General features: G+C 41.6%; 1 protein-coding gene and 1 pseudogene across 2 annotated transcripts in view; both read right to left on the bottom strand.

Annotated features, from left to right (window-relative positions):
* Positions 1 to 17,093, bottom strand: part of PCDH19 (protocadherin 19) — a 259,262-nt gene that overhangs the window by 15,282 nt on the left and 226,887 nt on the right. The gene's annotated exons all lie outside the window — the stretch shown is intronic.
* Positions 15,417 to 15,485, bottom strand: LOC115475208 (annotated as a pseudogene).

Raw genomic sequence — 17,093 nt, 5'->3', positions numbered from 1 at the left:
CACACTCTCATCACCTCTCGCTTGGACTACTGCAACTTGCTTCTCACAGGTCTTTCACTCAGCAGCAGCGTACCAAGGGGGGGGGGGCGGTGGGGGCGGTCCGCCCCGGGTGCACGCCGCTGGGGAGTGCCACGGCGCACGCCTGCTCCTCCGAGTTCGCTAAACTTCGTTCATTCGCTGCAGCTCCCTCTGCCCCGGAACAGGTTACTTCCTGTCATTTCGCCGCATCTAGCGGGGGGGGGGGGGGGGGGCGCTGCACCTGGGGGGGGCATCGGTGCTCCACCCCGGGTGCCATCGAGTCCAGGAACGCCACTGCCACTCAGCCATCTCTCTCCTCTTCAACCTGTTCAAAATTCTGCTGCACGATTAATATTTCGCCAAAGTCGCTATGCCCATATCAGCCCTCTTCTGAAGTCACTTCACTGGCTCCCTATCCGTTTCCGTATACAATTCAAGCTCCTCTTATTAACCTATAATTGCATTCACTCTGCTGCCCCTCATTACCTCTCCACCCTCATCTCTCCCTACACTCCTTCCCAGGAACTCCATTCACTAGGCAAATCTCTCCTAATTGCACCCTTCTCCTCCATCGCTAACTCCAGACTCAGTTCCTTTTATCTCGCCGCACATTATGCCTGGAATAAATTTCCTGAGCCATTATATCAAGCTCCATCCCTGGCCGCCTTTAAATCCGGGCTAAAGGCCTACCTGTTTGATGCTGCTTTCAATTCCTAACTGTCACCTGCTCATAACCTTTATCTTGTCTTCCTCTCTTCAATAGTCCCTTTTCCCTATGTGTCCTATCTGTCTGTCCTTCCCTTATCCCTTATTTGTCCTGTCTGTCTATCCTGATTTAGATTGTAAGGTCTTTTGAGCAGGGACTCTCTTTTCTTCATGTTCAATTGTGAAGTGCTGCGTACAACTGGTAGCGCTATAGAAATGATTTGTAGTAGTAGTAGTTGTGTGGGGTTATCCACTGATAATCAGCAGCATAAAACCATTTTCTGCAGCTGAATATCACCACAAACCGCTAAAGTGAATATTTTGTAGGTGGTCCAGGGGCAGGGGTGGCACTCATGCAGTTAAGTACCAATATTCAGCACTTAACCACATAAGTTATGCGGCCATATTGACCCGCATAAACACAGTCCTATATTTTTGTGGGGTCATTTACACAATAACCCCTGGATTCCATATAGCATGCCTAGAGATCTGTGCCGAAATCCAGTCTATAACAACACGCAAAACTTATTTGGCTTAACAAGCTCATCAGCATTGATAACAGCACTTAACAAGCAATAATGAGCACTAATTGGAAATAATTAGAATTTACATGCACAACTCGCTAAGCGTATTCTATAATGAACTGTGCCTCGATTCTAATGTGCGCAGTTCAAAAGGGGTGTGGCTATGGGCGGGGGAAATGGGCATTTCATGGGTGTTCCAAAATGTACGCCCATAATTATAGAATATGGCCTACAGTGCCTAAATCTACACGCAGGGATTTACGGCATGTTTTTGTTGGTGTAAATGGAGGCGTATAGTTATAGGCGTTGAAATATCAACTAAACATATTCTATCTACCATGCCTAAATCTAGGTGCCACTTATAGAATACACAGGCGCAAATGATTACCATGTGGATATTTTAGGTGCCTTATATAGAACCTGGCCCTAAGTGCTGAATATCGCACTGAACCATATACGAGATAGACAGCTGCATAAACCTGGATATTCACTACCAGTGCCCATACACGGCCCACCATTGAATATCTGGGAATGTAGCCGACAGCTGAATATCTACTCCTATAAATGTGGCCTGCAACTCATATGCTTAGATTCATGAGCCTAATTTATGAACCTAGTATTGAAAATTAATGTTAAGTTCATAACCTTTTCCCTCCATCTTAAATCCATCCTGTTACCAGAAATTTTTTATGCCTCTAAATTTAGGAGTTTAGAGAAACTTTTAGGAACTCAGCCATATTTAATTTTCAAAGAGGCCAATTTGGGAGCATAACTGTCAAAGTTAGGAGCATAAATCCTTTGAATATCGGGACCAATGCTATCAGAGCAGGCTCAAAGCACTGTGGTGCCCTGACTCAACTTTTGGTTTGGTGCCCCCCTCCCCCCCCCCCCCATTGGCATGCCCCCTCTCAGGCCATCCTCCCCCACAGCCTATCTTTAAAGATCGTTTTCCCCTCCTGAATACTGACTGTGTTTCACCTAAATCTACCCGCATCAGCCCCTGCGTCTTCCCTCTGCCACTCCCCTGTGGAAACAGGAAGTGATGTCAAAGGGGCTGTAGAAAGCATATTCAAAAGCATGGATTAATGAGACAAAGCCAACATGGATTTAGTGAATGGAAATCTTGCCTCACCAATCTATTACATTTCTTTGAAGGGGTAAACAAACATGTGGATAAAGGTGAACTGGTTGATGTTGTATATCTGGATTTTCAGAAGGCGTTTGACAAAGTACCTCCTGAACGACTCCAGAGGAAATTGGAGAGTCATGGGATAAGAGGTAGTGTCCTATTGTGGGTTAAAAAAGTGTTAAAAGATAGAAAACAGAGAGTAGGGTTAAATTGTCAGTGTTATCAATGGAGAAGGGTAGTTAGTGGGGTTCCCCAGGGGGTCTGTGCTGGGACCACTGTTTTTTTTAACATATTTATAAATGACCTAGAGATGGGAGTAACTAGTGAGGTAATTAAATTTGCTGATGACAAAAAGTTATTCAAAGTCGTTAAATCGCGGGAGGATTGTGAAAAATTACAAGAGGACCTTACGAGACTAGGAGACTGGGCATCTAAATGGCAGATGACGTTTAATGTGAGCAAGTGCAAAGCGATGCTTGTGGGAAAGAGGAACCTGAATTATAGCTACGTCATGCAAGGTTCCACGTTAGGAGTCACAGACCAAGAAAGGGATCTAGGTGTCGTTGTCGATGATACGTTGAAACCTTCTGCTCAGTGTGCTGCGGCGGCTAAGAAAGCAAATAGAATGTTAGGTATTAATAGGAAAGGAATGGAAAACAAAAATGAGGACGTTATAATGCCTTTATTGCACTCCATGGTGCGACCGCACCTCAAATATTGTGTTCAATTCTGGTCGCCGCATCTCAAAAAAGATATTCAGGCTTATTTTCGAAAGAGAAGAACACCCATCTTTCGACACAAATCGGAAGATGGGCGTCCTTTTCACAGGGTCATCCAAATCGGTATAATCGAAAGCCGATTTTGGACGTCCCCAACTGCTTTCCGTCACAGGGATGGCCAGGACTTGAGTGTGCCTAACACATGGACGTTCTCGACCCATAATGGAAAAAAAAGGGCGTCCCTGACGAGCACTTGGACGACTTTACCTGGTCTTGTTTTTCTTACGACCAAGGCACAAAAAGGTGCCCAAACTGACCAGATGACCACCGGAGAGAATCGGGAATGACCTCCCCTTACTCCCCCAGTGGCTACTAACCCCCTCCCATCCTCAAAAAGAAATCTTTAAAAATATTTTGTTCCAGCCTCTATGCCAGCCTCAAATGTCATACTCAGGTCCATTACAGCAGTATGCAGGTCCCTGGAGCAGTTTTAGTGGGTGCAGTGCACTTCAGACAGGCGGATCCAGGCCCACCCCCCCCTACCTGTTACACTTGTGGTGGTAAATGTGAGCCCTCCAAAACCCACCAGAAATCCACTGTACCTACATCTAGGTGCCCTCTTCACCCATAAGGGCTATGGTAGTGGTGTACAGTTGTGGGTAGTGGGTTTGGGGGGGGGGGGTGAGGGGCTCAGCACACAAAGTAAGGGAGCTAAGTACCTGGGAGCAATTTCTGAAGTCCACTGCTGTGCCCCTAGGGTGCCCGGTTGGTTTCCTGGCATGTCAGGGAGACCAGTGCACTACGAATGCTGGCTCCTCCCACGACCAAAGGGCTTGCATTTGGTCATTTCTGAGATGGGCATCCTTGGTTTGCATTATCACCGAAAATCAGAAACGACCAAATCTAGGGACGACCATCTCTAAGGACGACCTAAATTTCAAGATTTGGACAATCCCGACCGTATTATCAAAACGAAATATGGACGCCCATCTTGTTTCAATAATACGGGTTTCCCCGCCCCTCCATCGGGATGTTTTGCCAGGACATCCTCAGCAAAACTTGGGCGTCCCTTTTGATTACGCCCCTTATAGTGGAATTAGAAAAGGTGCAGAGAAGTGCGACAAAAATGATAAAGGGGATGGGACGACTTCCCTGAGGAAAGGCTAAAACGTTTGGGGCTCTTCAGCTTGGAGAAAAGACGGCTGAGGGGAGATATGATAGAGGTCTATAAAATAATGAGTGGAGTGGAATGGGTAGACGTTAAGCGTGAAGTATTTCCAAAAAATATTAGGACTAGGGGGCATGTGATGAAACTACAAAGTAGTAAATTTAAAACGAATCGGAGAAACTTTTCTTCACTCAATGTGTAATTCAACTCTGGAATTCGTTGCTAGAAAATGTGGTAAAAGCAATTAGCTTAGCAGAGTTTTAAAAAATGTCTGGATGGCTTCCTAAAGGAGAAGTCCATAGACCATTATTAAATTGGACTTGGGGAAAATCCACTGTTTCTGGGATAAGCATCATAAAATGTTTTGTACTTTTTTGGGGATCTTGCCAGGTATTTGTGACCTAGGTTGGCCACTGTTGGAAACAGGATGCTGGGCTTGATGGACCTTTGGTCTGTCCCAGTATGGCAATACTTATGCGCTTATGTACTTATGGGCTGGGGCATGGCAGAAGGAAGATGCTGGAGATGATGTGGGTAGTGGTAGGTGAAACGCTGTCTATGTTTGGGAGGGGAAAACTGCCTTTAAAGGTAGATGGGGTAAGGTGGCCTGAGACAGAGAGAAAGGAAGGGGCTTGTTGGCTCTTCTTTTTGTCCCTGTACACGTGACACCAGCAGGTAAGCTCTGGGCCAGCTTAACCTATAAGACCAGTAACATCACAGGCTCAGGCATTTGGCACCCTTTATCACTGGTGCCCTGGACCAAATAAGTTAAGCTGGCCCTGAGTGCTATGTTCTGTTTGCCTTTAGCTTCAGTGGCTATTAACAGATCTCAATATAGCAGAGGTTTCTTGCTCACACTCGGGAATGTACTGCTATTTGAAACAAATATGGAAAACATTTGCTAATAAGCTAAAAGGCTGCAGCTTGAAATGCTTCTAGAACTTCATCAGCATTTTACAAGCCTGCAACATGACATCTCCCTGTAGAAAATAAGAGGCTGTTTTTACATTATATAGAAGATATGTTTCCTTTTTCTGCAGACAACTTAATAAAATATGAGTTGCAAAGGAAACAACAGGCTTTTGGAAGAAGAGGTACATCAAGTGTTGATGCACTGTGCTCTTGTAATGCAAAGGAATGGATATTGATCCTTTCGGAGCAAAAAGTTCACATTGTGATTCGCCACTAGAGTAACATTCCACAAGTAAAAGCGAAGTCTTTGCTACACAAAACAGAAGTTAAATTATTTTGTTTTCTTCCTATTTTATTTTAGAGTAGACAATATTGACATCTGGTTTGGGTATTTTTCTCTAGTAAGTAGCATACTGCAGGATTACCTGTCATGCAGTTAAATTCATAACCACACACTGCTAGAATGAAAATAGGTTAGAGAGAAGGAAGAGCTCAATCCTGTCAGGAGTCTTCACAACCAAATTAGTTTCAGTGCTGAAGCTAAGTTAAACCCTTTTCTGGCCTTTAGAACTTGCCTCGGGGTCCCTGCAAGCCTGACTGTGAGTGTTTTAAAAGCTTTATGGCAAGAAGACTTGCATAAAACAAGATACTAGATTAAATGAGAGTTATCTGCATTTCCTATAGTCTTGTCTCCAAGCTTCCTTTCAAGGGGCTGTATATTCTAGGGAAGTATTGCGGGGGGGGGGGGGGGGGGGGGGGGGGGGGGGGGCAAGATAGTCTCCAGTATCACTGTGGACACTGCTTACTGGTAGCCTTTCTCTACTCAGAGTGAGACTGTAAACCCTTTCAGTGAAAGGATATGGATGAAGTTTGCCATGTTCAGTACTGGTTCAATACTTAGTATTAATAACTGGGAGAATGCTGAAGCAAAGATCAGAAGGAGAAATTCTTCTGCTCATCCAGATGTAGTTGTTGCTTTCTGGAACTTGGTGGAAGCTCTTTCCCATTTCGCACTCTCCCCATTTTCATTAAACTCAAAATATAAACATGAAGACGGAGTAAAAAAATACTATTAGCACAGAGTAGAATGGCAACACCACAGGAATAGCATTTAAAGAAAAATTCACAGAGAAACTGGAAAGATAATAGAACAGCTAGAGTTGTATTTAAAAGTGTGTAACTGAATATTCTGTGATCCCCTCTGTCCATATGATGCCTTCATTATGGAGGGCTCATTTATTACACTGTGTTGTTTTTGTTTTGATTTTTTTCTCTAGAGCTATCACAGCTTATTGTGTTTCACTTCAATGGACAGTCTAAAAGCAGGATTCACACAGACTTTGGTTAGAGGCATGGAAATCCAATAGCATGAAAGACAACACTGTGCAAAATGCCCTTCGTACTGGCTCACAAGATGGCCTCATCTCAATAACATATTACTTCTGTAGGCTAGGTTAGAGAAACAGTTTCTGTATGCACATTGAGTACAAAGATAGATACAGATATATTTCTGTACACTCTCATTCTGTTGCCATGATGCCCTGAAAGACATTTACCCAGGTGTGGGAAATTCCGTCTGTAAGACACCCGAGCGAGTTGGGCGTGGCTGGGTAAATAATACAGCCAGACAGGAGGTATAAATTCAATACAAAAGTATTTATTTGCAATAACAAAGTCCCCAGTCCTGTTAACTCACAGGGCTGAGTCATAGCAAGGCCTTTCTCTGCACACATCCAAGTCCTGTATAGTTCAAGAACCTAGTTATTAGTTTTATATTCATGTACCTCGGGCTTGTTTCCTCACAGAGCCCGAGGCATAAAGCGGGGTGCCACCTCAGCGGTTCAGCAAGCAGTCATAAGCCAGCCTCTGGCAGCGGCTCAAAACACAGTCTGCAGCTGCTTCTACACTGTGGATTGGGTCTCACCAAAGCCCAGCCTCCTGCACATTTATACAGTTCAGTGTAAGCAGTATCAAACATTCCAGCACTCTTGCACAATTCAGTAAACAGTACTAATGGTACAGTAGTCTTATACAGTTCAGTTCCTTAACTCCCACATGTACATGGGCTTATGGTACTTCTCAGCCAGGTCACAAACAACTTATCTCAGCCAGGCATAGGAGCCAACTTTCAAAGTTATTGGTGGTGCTAAGCCCAGTGGAAATAACCTTTCCCTGGATACATACAAGGAATTTTATTTTCTCAATATTGGGGTGTTCAAGCACCCACAGAGTCGACTTCTATGCTGCCAGGTCTCATCACTCCAATCATCTCAATTCAGTCAATTGTTTCCCTCAGGTTTTCTCTCTCTCCAAGGACCCTGTAATGGGACCTTCCTCCTCTCAGAGTCTCTGCCTTCTCTGTCTTAGGGCTTTTAACTTCCTGTCCATTGAGAAGTCACTCCTTCCTGGCAGGCAGCTTTACATCCCCATAATGCACTGGCTCTGCTATGGTAGCTCTGCAGTTCAGCCAGAGATACAGCCGGTTTAGCGCCACCTGCTGTAATGTGGCTGAACTGCAACTCTTTAGGGACATCTGCACTAAGTCTCTCACTGCCTCACACCTTCCCAAAAGAAGATGGGAAAATAACAGTAAAGCAAATAACAGCAAATTAGTTTGAAACTCAGCACTCTTTCAAAGGGCTAACTAAAATAAGTTGCCATACATGTTTTTTCAAGACCTACAGGTTCCTTTCTTCTTTCCTATTTTTCTTAAAGGATGGTGATTTGTGCGGCTCTTCATTTTCATGCAGTGTATACTTGTAGCTGATGATGGTTAACTTTTTATTTTTGCTTAGCCTAGCAGTTTCCTCCTTCTCTGTTAGAACTTCCTATTCCCCTGACTTGTCACAAGTGGGTGTGCATAAATTTTGCAAATACATTATAGAACTGGTGCAAAGCCTCAAGTTATAGAATTGTCTCATATCTTTTTTAATATTATTAACCTATGAAGTCAATTAGCATGTTTTAGAAAGATCTATCATGAGTTAACAAAATTTTGCTAAATCAAATGTGTGAAAGAAATTTAAAATAGTACAAAATTAGGTAAAAAGATCAACCAAACTGAAAATGACCCATAATGTTTTGCTCTGCACATCTCTAACACCTTAAGAGCTGATGCTTTGCATGTCACTGGTAACAGCATCATTTAGGGTAAGATGTGAACATATCTAGACCAAACTGAAAATTCAAAGGCACTCCCTTTATTCAGGAGATATACAGTGGTGTCTGAGATTTGAATGTGGTCCTTTGTGACTGTCATCCTTTTTATAGTGAGCATTATCTTTTCTGCTATAAATTCAGAACAATGGAAAAAAAAAATGAAGATTCACTGTTGGCCTGCACCAAAAGAAAACTGTAGGATAGAAAGAGTTGAAGATGACAAAGATGATCACTCAAGCTGTATGAATCTTTTCAGCAACCATGAATTACAAAATTTCTGGTCAGCCGCATAAACATATTGAAAAACCTGTAATGCTAAGCTCCAGCTTTAACTATCCCACACAGCTCTGATCAAACCTTCCACTGACTGCAGAATGCAGAAGTTACAGCAGAACCTATCCCAAGTCTAGAGAAATTAAAATCTTGACTATCATCTTCAAAAGTCTGCAGGAGTTTTCTTGAATAAGTATTCCTATTCATTAAAACTGTGGTTCTCAATGGAGAGGTATGTCTACTAAAAGTCGTTAACTGCCAGATTCTATATATTACGTCTAGCACTCCGCACTGAAATCTAAGTGTATTCCATAACAATGCGCATAACTTAATTGGTTTAACAAGCTAATCAGCATTTTTAACAGCACTTAAGAAGCAATAATGAGCACTAATTGGTAATAATTAGAAACATGCTTAGACAGAAATGTTTTCTGCGTGAATTATTTAAGTGCCATATATAGAATCTGGCCCTAAGCCCTAACGCACACTTAGCACATGTGAAAATGCTCAACGCAAATCTTTTGGTGTGCTATCTATATTTTTGCATTTCGTTCTTGGAGGGGGCGAGTCGGGGGCAGAGAATGGGCATGGACACACTATTCAGCTAGCATGCTGACATTAGTGTGTGCTAACTGATTAACGCAGCCATAACAATTTTTCTTCAGGTTATGCATGCTAATGCAAACATTATTGCACGACCTGAAAAAGAAATACCTGAAAATGCCCTATTTCCTGGGTGCACTGGGAAGGGGATGGGATTTGATATATTACCTTTCTGTGGTTAGTACCTGGAGCATTGGAGGCTTAGGTGACTTGTCCAGAGTCACAAGGAGCTGCAACAGGAATTGAACTTGGATCCCCTGGTTCTCAGGCCACTACACTAACCATTAGACTACTATTCCATTCTCAAGAAATGGGCTTAGCTCATGGGAAAGTCCCAGTTGGCATGTGCTAAGCCCATTTCCTGGAGCATTTAGTAGACATACCACTGAGTCCTGAATTACCTTCTAGTTTACTCATCCACGCTAGCGCAGCTGCTGCGCGGCAGTGCCTACATAGCCCATTCAAAGTGAATGGATTGTGTTGGAATTAGCGCACGGCAGCCTCTAGTGTGGCTTAGTAAACAGGGGAGTTAGTCTTTACAAAATGCAAAATGGATATGCATGCATTTATATATGCTATTTAGTACGCATGACTTTCCCAGCTTAACTTATGCATGTCCATGTGGATCTTATAAAGTATGTGCATAAATGCTATCCTGGTGGTCTTTACGTTTAGCATTTGCTCTGCATACAAATTAAGACATGGAGAAAATAGTGGCATTCAGAGAAGAAGTAGGCACACGACTATGAAACAATTATCATAACTTATACCCACATATCCACCTTATCCCTTTCTTTTTTGAACATGAGTATAATAAATCCCTCTCTCATATATAACACCCCCTCCCCCCCACCTGTCAGTCTTCACTCAGTCTCTTTACCCTCACCTGGCTTCAGCTGCAGAAGAAACAGTGGGATTCCTTCTTCCCCAACACGATACAGCTCTCTGCAAGGGTTGGTCTCACGAGACTTGAAACCACAAGACCAACCCAAACTTCCAGCACCACATGGCTCAAGCTTATAGAGAATTGAGTCATGGTGGGGAAGCAGGAATCCCACTGTAACCATCACAAGAATTGCCAAACTTCCAAAGGCCAGAAAAAAGCACTTGGTGGGCCAGATTATTGCCCTAGAGCCATAGGTTGGACAAGCCTGCTCTAACTGAACCAAGTCATTCCAGACTTTTGGTCCTGTCACAGAAATAGATTTAATAGGAAAATCTAATAATTCATTCAGACTAACATAGTAACATAGTAAATGACGGCAGATAAAGACTTGTACGGTCCATCCAGTCTGCCCAACAAGATAAACTCATTTTACATGGTATGTGATACTTTATATGTATACCCGAGTTTGATTTGTCCTTGCCTTTCTCATGGTACAGACCGTAGAAGTCTGCCCAGTACTGTTCTTGTACTAAGTTCTGAAGCTAACATTGAAGCCCCTTAAAATGTATACTCCAGCCCATCCCTATCTATTCAGTCACGATCAGGGTGTAGACCGCAGAAGTCTGCCCAGCTCCCGTTTTGTTTCCAATTACCGGTGTCGCCACCCATTCTCTGCTAAGATTACATGGACCCATTCCGTCTAAACAGGATTCCTTTGTGTTTATCCCACGCATGTCTGAATTCCATTACTGTTTTCATCTCCACCACCTCCCGCGGAAGGGCATTCCACATATCCACCACCCTCACCGTGAAAAAATACTTCCTGACATTAGTCCTGAGTCTGCCCCCACCCCTTCAACCTCAATTCATGTCCTCTAGTTCTACTGCCTTCCCGTCTCCGGAAACGGTTCATTTGCGGATTAATACCTTTCAAATATTTGAACGTCTGTATCATATCACCCCTGTTTCTCCTTTCCTCCAAGGTATACATGTTCAGGTCAGCAAGTCTCTCTTCATATGGTTTGCAACGCAAATCCCATACCACTTTCATAGCTTTTCTTTGCACCGCTTCCAGGCTTTTTACATCTTTAGCAAGATACGGCCTCCAAAACTGAACACAATACTCCAAGTGGGGCCTCACCAACGACTTGTAGAAGGGCATCAATACCTCCTTTCTTCTGCTGGCTATGTCCCTCTCTATGCAGCCTAGCATCCTTCTGGTCACGGCCGTCGCCTTGTCGCATTGTTTCTTCACCTTCAGATCCTCCGACACCAACACCCCAAGGTCTCCATCCTGAGTCGAGCTTACTGAGTCGAGCTGACTAGAGCAGAGTGACAATATCTAGTAAGTAACCCTGAGAGCTCCCCAGTACAGGAATATCTAGTGGCCTTGAAAACAGTAAAAGAATTTAAATTTACAACATGGGTGAAGTGGTAGCCAGTGCTAAGACTTAAGAGCTGGAATAACATGTTCAAATTTCCGGTTCCTGAACCCAACCTAACAATTGAATACTGAGCCATTTGCAAAGGTTTCATAATAGATTTGGGCAGTCCTACATACAAAACATTATGTTAAGGAGAAGAAAGTAAATGTAACTTTAAAACTACATTCTTCACCACTTCTTTAATTTGACAGCACACAGACAACTTTGATTAAATTATTACTCCAAGATACTGAGCCTGGGACCACACTAGGATAAAAACATCTCCTAACATCACTTACTCCAGAATATCATTTAATTCCATTTGAGAAATAATCTTTACTTTGGTTTTATAAAAATTAATCACCAGGCTATTTGGGGAACCATGCCACATTTCCTGAAAACACTGCAAAAATTCAAATTTAAGCCCTGGGGAAACTTCACAGGAGAAGAAAAATAATAATAATATCATCAGCATTAAAATGAAAATTCACTCCATGCTTTCTCAATATGTCACACACAAGTACTGAGTGAAAGGACAGAACCCTGCGGTACCTCTCTCTTTATACCAACCCTCCCCAGTATCTGATCCTGTGCCCGACCTTGAGGCACACTGGCAGTCAAAAATGACTGAAACCAAGAAAACACTTCCCCTGCAGTCCCTAGGAATAGCATGGTTAACTGTAACAAAGGCGGAAGAACTGTCAAGCAATAACATGAAACTCTACTCTTTATCATCAAATAAACAAAACAATAGAAACCATTGTTGACAATAATTTTCCAAACAATCTATGCTAATCAATATCCAGCACAGCTAGTGTAGGGTTACCATACATCCGGATTTACCCGGACATGTCCTCTTTTTGAGGACAAGTCCAGGCGTCCGGACGGGTTTTTGGCCAGCCTGCCCATTTGTCCTAGAATAAATGGTTGTGCCTAAATTTAGGTGCATCAATTCAGGTTTTTGGTAGTATTCCTTAACAACATCTTGGCACGTAGATGCCATTACAGACTTGGTGTCCAAGGTCACAAGGAGCATCAGTGGGCTTTGAACCTTAGTGTTGCTGGTTCTTAGCTGGTTTTGCTTTAACCACCAGAGCACTCCTCCACAGGGTCAGCTTAGCAGGGCAAATGCTAGGGAGGAGGCACCAAAGCATGCTTGCAGGCTGTGGCTCTTTCAATTTCCTGAAGGTCTGAGGCCCCCTGTGACATGGGGGCCCAGAGCGATTGTTCTGGTTGTCCACCCCTAACATCGGCCCTGCAGCTTAGAGGTAAGTCAGTGAAGCACTGGCTCAGAGCATGTCTACTACTAATCTGTGCAACAAAAGGGGTTATGACTCATGAACAATGAGCTTAATGAAGGAGGGTTTGTAACTGCATGGTTCATTAGAAAAACTGGATATCTAAGGCAGTGGTTATAAGGCTCTTGAGCAGGGCTGCTGCAGGGGTATTGAGGCCCTAAGTGAACCTTCAGCCTTAAGACTCCCACTCAATTAATTTTCAAGCCCATAATCTCCCCCTCTCCACCACCATTATGCTTTAAAGATTACATAAATAATGAAGGCAATTTCCATAAAACATTTACTCACATAAATAAGTATGAGAAGTCTAACCACCCTTTCTGCAAGTAAAAGCATACATTGATGTTTTGTTTTTTTTTAGTTGTGTAGCTTTCAGGGACTATTCTTTTGCTCTGATTGCAGCTGAACCACATTAAACAAACAAATCCAAAAGTAAGGTAGGCTAGCTCTTACAAAAACAAGGGAGACACTTGTACTAACATATAAACCTTTATTAAAAGTCACCAAATGACTCGACACAGTTGCCATGTTTTGGTGCTAAAGTGCCTGCTTCAGGAGTCTATAAGACATATATATATATGCTAGTATAAACATATAGAACATAATATTGAAAAAAGGTATGTTCATTCTTTCTAAAGCAAATTTTTTTTGTTTTTGTTTATACTCATAACCTTGTTTATGCTCATTATATTCAATCATTAAGTAATCTTTGTGCTAGTTGTAGATAGAACTGTATATTTATGTCCTACAATGTTTTTTCGTCTTTTCTTTTTTTTTTTAATTCATGTCCTGCAATTTTTATATTTATATTTATTTTTGATATTTTGTCCCTTATTTTTTATATTTTCTATATGTTTACACTAGCATTTATATGTCTTATAGACTCCTGAAGCAGGCATTTTGGTGCCAAAATACGGCAGCTGTGTTGTTTGCTGACTTTTAATAAAGGTTTATAGGTTTGTACAAGCATCTCCCTTGCTGTTTTTGGAAGAGCCAGCCTATCCTACTCTTGGATTTGTTTGGTTGACGTTCGTAGGGACTGAGTGTTCCTCCACATTCCATGGTTGTTCCCTGTTTCCCACATTAAACAAAGAAATAATGAATGATATCAAAAATTGCATTAGAAACAATCAAGACAATGAATTTGAATTTAGCATGTAACATTTAGAGCATTATATATCTACAAAATAACTGTTCTTAACACAGAGCATGAATAAGATTTGTTGCCCTAAAGGTGAAACACTATGCTATCATTCATTTTCCTCTGGTCTGCAGTCCATGATCATAATATATGCCATCTAACGAATAAAGATTCACAGTGTACATCTACCTCTAACTGGATGCAATATTTAGTCAATACCTTTACAGTGGCTTTCAAGAAAAGCAATCTCTACAAAAAATGTAACTAAGAATATCTTATGCTTTAGGCAGCTCATTTTTTCTTGTTAAAGGTATTATTACAGAAATGTGATGTCAAAGGGTTCTTTGTGAGGGATGCTGGAAGGAAGAGACTATGTCCACACCTTAGGATGCACAAATACAGAGACCCAAACCTGACCTGCTGCACCGCATTTTTTTAAAACTATTATTGCTCACGTGATCATCCTGGGTTGTCGGAAAAAGAAATAAATAGTACTGTAAATAATGCTGGCAAAAGTGTCAAGCAGGTTAGAACCCTGTGCTCCTAATCACACCAAATTTGGTTACTACTACTACTACTACTATTAAACATTTCTATAGCGCTACTAGACTTACACAGCGCTGTACAAATTAACATGAAAAGACAGTCCCTGCTCAACAGAGCTTACAATCTAAATTGGACAGATGAACAAATTTGGTTCATCCAAAATCATTCTGGCTCTTTCACGAAAGCTTACCACACGCTAATAGAATCAGCGCATGCTAAAGTTTTGCTGTGCATCCTGTAACTTAGGCTAATTCCTCACACCTCCTTCAACTACACAATTTGCCTTTAGGTTGACCATCCATCTATTTATTCCAGTTGACTTTATATTACACATTTTGTCACCATCTATATATCTCAACTGCACTTGCCCTCTCGGCTTATATATACACTATAAGTGAAGGTACCAGTGTATATATAAGCTAAAGTCCCCTTCAGTGGTCTTGCATTTATCAGCACGTGAGACATTGGTATTATAATATGGGTTTATATGCATTTACAAACCCCCTAATTCTATTTATTGTGCCTTAATTTCTGCATGGAAATCAAAACATATTCTATAACACTGTGCATAACTTAATTGGTTATTTATTTATTTATTAGGGTTTATTTATTGCCTTTTTGAATGAATTCACTCAAGGAGGTGTGAGTAAGAATAAATCAAACATGAGCAATAGACAATTACAGCAGTAAAAATATTCAAATAACAATACAAACTATGGTATAGTATACTACTTACAATGCCTATACAATACGTAACAGAACATTTTAATTGACAGTGTAGGGTATAAGCAAAGATAGATAAGCATATAGATAGGTAAGAGAATAAGAGGAGTTAGAAAATAAAGTGACTAATTTAAAGAAAGGTGCACTTGAGGTCAGAGAGATAGTTAAATGTTATCTCAGTTAGGGTAGGAGTTTCCCGCATTTGGGGAAATCACAGGGGTCAACTCACACAGAGTGCAATGGTTGAGCCTCACCCTTTTGTGATATGTGCTATGGCAGTCAGGCGCTATGCCTTACAGAATGGTGAGCAGCCAGATGCAAGCGCAAATTTTAATGAGAGCTAATTAACATCAATAATTGGTGGTCAGCACCCAATTATTGATGGAGTTAGAGCTCATTATCCAATTTATTTGCACATGTATCTTGTAAGTGTGCCCAAAGTTAGACATGCAACTTTGGGTGCCATATATAGAATCTGGTGGGGGGGGGGCATTTTTTAAATTTACTTATTGGGATTTATTAACCACCTTTATGAAGAGATTCTGGTGTACAGCAGGAATATATTAACATTAAAAAAAAACCTTACAAGTTTGTTAACAATATAACAATAGCAAAATGACCATTTAGTAGCATAAATACAATCAATGTACCTGGGTAAACTTGGAAATGACAAACTGAAAGGACTAACATGATACAGTCTGAAATATGCATATTTAACAGAAACAATCATACAATATATATGTCATTTCAGTACAAATGATACATGGAAGTCAGCATGGAAGAACATTCAAACACTGTTATTTTATTTAATGAAGCATCTATGTAGCTGAGAGGGCAAGTGCAGTTGAGATATATAGATGGTAACAAAATGAGCAGCGATGAAGCTGCAGTGTAGTAAATTTAAAACGAATCGGAGGAAAGTTTTCTTCACTCAACGCGTAGTTAGACTCTGGAATTCGTTGCCGGAAAAAGTGGTTAAGGCGGTTGACTTAGCGGACTTTAAAAAAGGTTTCAATGGCTTCCTGGAGGAAAAGGCCATAGAATGTTATTGAATGGACGTGGGAATAATCCACTATTCCTGGGATGGGCGGGACAAATTGTTTGTTCTTTTGGCCGCTGTCGGAGACAGGGTGCTGGGCTCGATGGACCCTTGGTCTGTCCTGGCATGGCGATGCTTATGTACTTATGGAATAAATAGATGGATGGTCAAACTAAAGGCAAGTTGTATAGTTGAAGGACATGTACTTTTGCAAAAGCGCCAGAACAATTTTGGATGAACCAAATTTGGTGTGATTAAGAGCACAGGGTTCTAGCCTGCTTGACAGCAGTTAAACACTTTTACCAATGTTATTTAAAGTGCTATTTATTTCTTTTGCCAACAACCCAGAAAAATCACTTGAGCAGTAATAGTTAAAAAAAAATGCATACCAGGAATTTTTTTTTTCACTGCAGTGCTGCTTCCTTCAGATCTGAACAATGAAGAAAGAAAAGCTAGTAATTGAATCTCTCAGTATTTTGCAGTCGGAGACCTGTAAACCAACACTCCAAACACTAACCCTCTATTGTCCTTCATGTAAATATTGTTGGGACTGCTGCCAATGCCTGGGGAAGTGAACTTCATCCTGGTGGGCAAGAATCTCCAGTGTCAGATACAAAAGCCTGCATAATGAGGCTCATTTCTAGCCAGAAATCTACAGCCCTGCTGTCTCCTCCAGTTGATAGAAATTCAATGGCACCGGCCCAACAGTTTACAGATCGGGATCATCAGCCATCAGTGGCATAAGTGTAAGTGACTGCATGAGGCAGGAGCCAAAAGTGTTCCTCTTTCGCTCATTTCAGGACCTCCAACACTGTTACAGCAAGAG

Source organism: Microcaecilia unicolor, chromosome 7, assembly GCF_901765095.1.
Source record: "Microcaecilia unicolor chromosome 7, aMicUni1.1, whole genome shotgun sequence".
NCBI lineage: Eukaryota > Metazoa > Chordata > Amphibia > Gymnophiona > Siphonopidae > Microcaecilia > Microcaecilia unicolor.
The sequence above is the reverse complement of the archived record's forward strand: the minus strand, read 5'-3'. Positions and strand labels throughout refer to the sequence as shown.